At 44.4% G+C, this 6747-nt stretch overlaps 1 long non-coding RNA gene across 1 annotated transcript; it reads left to right on the top strand.

Annotated features, from left to right (window-relative positions):
- Positions 1-651: 651 nt before the first annotated feature.
- On the top strand, positions 652-4565 carry LOC310764942. The gene is made up of 2 exons (XR_014549376.1): positions 652-2014; positions 3668-4565. It is a non-coding gene; the product is annotated as an uncharacterized lncRNA (long non-coding RNA).
- Positions 4566-6747: the final 2182 nt, after the last annotated feature.

The raw sequence follows: 6747 nt of genomic DNA, 5'->3' as shown, positions 1-6747 counted from the left end.
GAAGAGGAGGTTAAGGGGTGATATGATAGCCATGTTCAAATATATAAAAGGATGTCACATAGAGGAGGGAGAAAGGTTGTTTTCTGCTGCTCCAGAGAAGCGGACACGGAGCAATGGATCCAAACTACAAGAAAGAAGATTCCACCTAAACATTAGGAAGAACTTCCTGACAGTAAGAGCTGTTCGACAGTGGAATTTGCTGCCAAGGAGTGTGGTGGAGTCTCCTTCTTTGGAGGTCTTTAAGCAGAGGCTTGACAACCATATGTCAGGAGTGCTCTGATGGTGTTTCCTGCTTGGCAGGGGGTTGGACTCAATGGCCCTTGCGGTCTCTTCCAACTCTATGATTCTATGATTCTATGACACTTCCGGGTCACATGGCCAGCGTGACGAAGCTGCTCTGGCGAGCCTGCACCAGCGCAACACACGGAAACGTTGTTTACCTTCCCGCTATAAAGCGGTACCTATTTATCTACTTGCACTTAAGAGTGCTTTCGAACTGCTAGGTGGGCAGGAGCTGGGACCGAACGACGGGAGCTCACCCCGCCGCAGGGATTCGAACCGCCGACCATACGATCGGCAGGTCCTAGGCGCTGAGGTTTTACCCACAGCGCCACCCGCGTCCCATAACCTTATTAAGACTAATCTAATTAACATTGTTAAGTGACTTCCTCGTATCCCCCTGGTTGGATTTCAGTGCATATCATTTTAACGGGTTTCCAAATCAATATTCTTATAAAATTAACTTAATCACTTAACAGCTTTCTTACTTCCCAGTTCAGTATTAAACATATTAATTCATCACATATTACATATTTAAATCCTAAGCCTATCTGCTATGTGCAAGCTTTTTCCAATTAATTTAACTTAACATATTTAACTAAATAGTCATTAAATTTCGTCCATTCTTCCTGATACTCCTCCTCCTTCGGGTCAGGGACTCTTCCAGTCAGATCTGCTAGCTCCGAAAAATCCATCATCTTCATCTGCCATTCTTCCACTGCTGGTACTTCTTGCGTTTTCCAATTCTTAGCTAATAAAATTCTTGCTGCAGTTGTGGCATACAAAAATAATTTAACATCTTTTGGGGGCAATTCCAAACCTGTTATTCCAAGAAGAAAGGCCTCTGGTTTCTTTATAAACATATATTTCAACATTTTTTCAATTCATTATAAATCTTTTCCCAGAAGTCTTTCACCTTGGGGCAGGTCCACCACATATGATAGAAGGTACCTTCCTTTTCTTTACATTTCCAGCAATGGTTATCACAGTTATGATAAATCTTTGCTAATTTAACAGGGGTCAGATACCATCTATACATCATTTTCATTATGTTTTCCTTTAGTACAGTACATGCAGTGAACTTGACCCCTTTCTTCCACAATCTTTCCCAATCCTCAAACATTATGTTATGTCCTACATGTCTTGCCCAATCAATCATCACTGATTTAACTTGTTCATCCTTTGTATGCCACTCTAACAATTGGAAATGTAGTGTTTTCACACACACACACACAATGTTGCAGGGGGCATTCTCTGGGTGTTTGGTGCTGCTTTGGAGTGAATCAGGTGACACTGGACCTTTGGAGAAATCGTGACCCTGTGGGTTAGGGCACTGAAGCCTCATTTTGGGGGGGGGGCACCATAAAACGTGGGGTTTTCAGTGCCATGGATCACAAAACGGCTGCTGTTTTGTGCAAAGCTGGTAGATTGAGAAACTTGTATTTTATTTTTATTTTTAAAAAGATAAACTAAAGGTGTGTGCTTACAGGTAAACAGATACCAGTGTGCATGCCCATTATGACCTCAGGCAAGAATCAAGATAATACAGGTGGTCCCTCTTAACTGACATTCTTAACTGAACAGAACTGAAGGGAGGGGCTGGTTCTAGAGCAAAGCTGTTTAGATTGGGTTTGGGTGGATGCGAAGAGGATGCCTCAAACTTCTTGGGCTTTGCTTCTCAACTTATTCTGCCTTCTGGGACCCCACAGCCCAAGACCAACCACCTCTTGGATAGGTGAGCATGCAGATATTTTGGAATGTGAGTGTGGAGCAGGATGACAGCATATGAAAGCTCATTTGAGCACAAGTGCTGGCCCCGCTTTTCTCTCCCATTGAGGCCCTGAACTGGCCAGCTCCTTGTTCAGGGCCAAAAAAGGGAGAGAAAAGGGAACCTCAGTTACTATTTGCCTTCTGAGGACAATGTCTCACTCCCAGAGCCCCAAGACTTACGGCTGCTGCTCTAACAGCCTCAGGACATCCAAGGGATCATGAGCAAAGCACACAAGCCCTGCCCGCCAGATATGAAGCACTCTCCTGAGAGAATTTGGGTTTTTTAATTGGCTGAACAGAGTTTCAGCCCTTGGGGAATTTGATTTCTTAAACATACACCTTCCCCTTCCTTGTGTCCCTGGTGAGAAAAGCCAATCCTGCTTTCTTCCTTTGGTAATTGAATCAGAGGAAATAACTCTTTCAATGGTCTAATAGATTTGCTGAATCATGAATTCTGTACATGCACAGAGGCTATACCTCTTGAAACCCCAAAGATGGGCAAGATGGGGCATTTCTCTCCACCTGGCTCCACCGGATATTGCTGATGGCCAATGAAAGCCCAAGTAGGGATTCCTAGTGGGGGATGTTGCTGTGGCATATTGGAGGAGCAGGGCCAGGAGGCTAACTTGGACACCTGAGAACACAAAAAAGCAGCAGCAAAACAACTACATGTTTCCTTTTAAATGGACCTTCCTGCTGAGTGTAAAGCATAGATCCTCATTTTTAAAGGGAAAAGGGAGAGAAGGCTTCTCCCAAAGTGTTAGAAGGCCACAAATAATGTAACAATAGAACAAAACAAATGTGCCATTTCATGTGATACAGAATCCTATGTGCAAATCTGTTAGATTGAGAAATTTGTATTAAATAAGAAAAAAAAATTAAAGGTGTGTGCTTGCAGGTAAACAGATTGGAGATTTCCTGCAAGATCTTGTGAGATCTCATTGAAGTCTTGCAAGATGTCTAGGAGAGCAAAATATGTATTGAGATTTGGGAGAGATCTTGCATGCTCTTTCAGGGACCAAAGCCATCACTGCTGCAGCACCAAAGGCCGATGGCTAAGGGGTGGTGAGTGTCCCACGGGGCGAAATGGGCGTACCCCCCCTCAAGCTCAGGATTCCAGAACTAACAACTGTCAGTTGGGAGGGACGGAAGGAAAGGACCCACAGCCCAGGTGGGGCTCGCTAGCTTGGGGAGGAGGTGAGGCTCACATGTCTCGTCACCCCCAGAAGCTATCACTGGAAAGCTGTCCTGGCCAGGCCTGTGCCCTTTGGCTCCAGTTGGGAATGAAACAGATGACGTCTGATTTTTGGTGAATTTTTTTTTTTTTTTAAATATGATTTTCAAGTTTATACATTTCAATAATTTTGCAGTCATTGTAACATTTCAAAACTTGACTTCCTCCCCCCTCTTTCTGCAGTTCCTTAAACTGATTCTTCATATCTTATGCATATCCAAATTACCTTAATTTCTTCATTTATGCATCTGCTTTAAATATATAATCTTATTAAACTGCAGGTTATTCCAATAATCCTGCCAATGTTGTTATCTGTTTACAGTTTGTAACTATTCATTAAACCATTTCCATTCTTTAATAAAAAGTTTGTTCTCTTGCTCCTAGAAACGGTCAGCATGTGACAGAGGCCACATCCTGGGACCGGCTTTGACTGGCCACCTAAACCAGGTGAGGGCAGCCAAGGAGTCTCAAATGCACAGGAACTTCCTCTGTGTGCAAAGACAGGCTCCAGCAGATTGAGGGGACAAGACCAAGCGTGGGCCCAGTGGTCAAGAAGGTGGTTTCTGCAATGCTGTGGAGGGAAGTGAGGGGCAGATGGGGCTCATCTACCTATAAAGATAGCCCATCGAGGAGAAGGAAAACTCTGATCCTAATTTGCCTTGTGGGATATCTTTGGGAGCTGAAAAGGCTAAGAAGTAAACCCTACCCAAATCTGGAGTGGAGTCCCTCAGGCGGTTGGATGGCGCCGTTTACAACCCCTTTTGACAACTCCTGCAGCCCAACTGGTCACTAACTCTGCTTTCCTTGGAGACACATCTGCAAGGCCATCTGGGAAGCCCAGGACCTCCAGACACACTGCCCAGTCTTGCTCCCTGGAGAGGTCATTTTGGGACTGCTGACACCGTTGCTTGACTTTTGACCTCACCCCCGGAGGTGCACTCCATTGCTTCTCAAGACAGACAAATGCCAACATTAAAAAACTATTTGAAAGAATTTTATTTCATTTACAAAAGACAATCTGGCATGTGATTAGGACAGTGGTTTTCAGACAACGGGTGCCACGTTTATTGATCCAGTTTGGAAGTCTCTGTCTTGTCTTTGCACATGCTCAGTTCCATCTAGGAGCAACAACAAGGGAAGGAGCCAAACTGTCGACTCCTGCAGCGAGACTCAGGATTTCCACTCATGCTCACAAACGTAGGAAAAAGCACCACCTAGGATAAAAGGATGATCACAGAATAGCATGCTTGTAAAGGAACTTGATTAGAATAATAATAATGATTTTTTTATTATTTTTCTATTTGGGTTTGTGGGGAAGGGGGGGACTGGGTCTTGGTCGGGAGGGAGATCTGTGCTGGAGTTGCTGGCCTCACTGCTGTCGCTGCCCGGAAGAGAAAAGAAGAGAAAAGATTTTGAATCTTTCCATTTATTATTATGTTGACAACCCATCTTTCCTTCAAGGATCTCCAGGTGGCTTACGCTATTCTCCCTTTCTTTAATTATATTTACTTCCTCATTCCATTTCTCTTATAATATCTCTTCCTCCTCCTCCTCGCAGATCAGGGGGTGGATTTTAGGGGCACAACAGCAGGAGGCCAGCAGCTTGCACAGCCTGCCACACTGGCCATTCTCTCTTTCCACAGCCTTTGAGAACAACTGAGTAGGCATCTCGAGTGTCAACTGAACAGGCATGTGGATCAGCTAGTCACTGGGCACAGTCTATTCTTTTGGAGGGGGCTTTCCCCAGTTTCCATTTATAAGAAGTTTGAAAGGTTGCCTCTTTATAAAGTCTGTTTCCTTGTGACGAGAGACCACACTGGAGACTCATAGTGTTTCTGAAATATATAAAGGTAAAGGGACCCCGGACCATTAGGTCCAGTCGTGGCCGACTCTGGGGTTGCGGCACTCATCTCGCTTTATTGGCAGACCGGTCATGTACAGCTTCCGGGTCGTGTGGCCAGCATGACTAAGCTGCTTCTGAACCAGAGCAGCGTACGGAAACGCCCTTTACCTTCCCGCCAGAGCGTTACCTATTTATCTACTTGCACTTTGACGTGCTTTCGAACTGCTAGGTTGGCAGGAGCAGGGACTGAGCAACGGGAGTTCACTCCGTCGTGGGGATTCGAACCGCCGACCTTCTGATAGGCAAGTCCTAGGCTCTGTGGTTTAACCCACAGTGCCACCCGCGTCCCTATTATTTATTTATTTAGATACTTGGGTTTTGGGCGAAGGGAGAACTGGGTCTTGGAGCGGGGTAGAGCTGTACTGGAGTTGCTGGCCTCACTGCTATCGCTGCCTGGAAGAGAAATGAAGAGAAAAAAATTCTTAATTTTTTCATTGATTATTACATTGATGACCCATCTTTCCTGCAAGGATCTCCAGGTGGCTTGCGTTATTCTCCCTTCCTCCCTTCCTCATCCCATCCCTGAACTCTTCTTGAATCAGGGAGCTGCCTCCCCCCATCCCAGTGATCCAGATTCTCTCTGGCCTCCCTGTTCCTCAAGAACAAAGATCACCATCTCTCACCATCTATATTGGCATCGGTGGCATCCATCCCCTGGTCGCTTGGTCTTACATAAATTGTTTTCACCTTCACTAAAGATTCCTTCTGATCTTGATAACCATCACTTCATCCTCCCATTTCTCTCCCAATATCTCTTCCTCCTCCTCCTCACAGACCAGGGGATGGATCTTTGGCATGTGACAGCTGGAGACCAGCAGCTCACGCAGCCAATCTTTATAAACTAATCTAACCATGACATGGTTCCCTACGTTTCTGAATCTTGAGGGATAGTAAAAGAAACAGAATGCAGAAGGAATTAGGAATCCTACTTATACTTTATGTGAAGAAAGTCTCTTCATTACACCAGAAAACGTATTTCCTTTCTCACAAACTACCTCCTCAAACTAAATATGCTTATATTTAATTTTATAGTCCCTCTCCTCTTTTGTCCAGTTCCACCCTCCTGTCGCCGCTTTTCTTCTCTTCCCGATTCTCCAATTAGTCCAGCCGTTTCTCCTAGACCATGCTACGCCATCTTTGCCACCTTTATAGGTTAGTGTTTAATATAAGTTCAATATTAAAAGTGTTGCCTTCTCTTTTACCTTTGTTTTCCAGTAACTTCCACTCTTTTACCACAAACAGCGCTGACAATCCAAGTCTTTTAACTCAGTCTCTTTCGCTGGGTTCACGCCACTTCAAAGTAAAAAACAAGTTAAGTCCTTGAATTCCGCTTCTTTTAATGGGCTACTACTGCTGCTGCAGAGTGAAATTTGAATCTGTCTTCCTTTTCTTACTGGTACTTGTTAGAGAAATCTTCGCTTATGGTTATGTATAATGAGAAAGATTTCCAATATATTTAAGATAAAATCTCCCGTTCTTTACTCTTTATGTGCTGGTCTTTTGGGTCTGTTTCTGAGCAGTTCACTTTGTATAAAGAAGTCTCACAGACCCTCTTCTCCTC

Source organism: Podarcis filfolensis, assembly GCF_964270895.1.
Source record: "Podarcis filfolensis genome assembly, chromosome: 6".
NCBI lineage: Eukaryota > Metazoa > Chordata > Lepidosauria > Squamata > Lacertidae > Podarcis > Podarcis filfolensis.
This window is presented reverse-complemented; position numbering and strand designations above follow the sequence as displayed.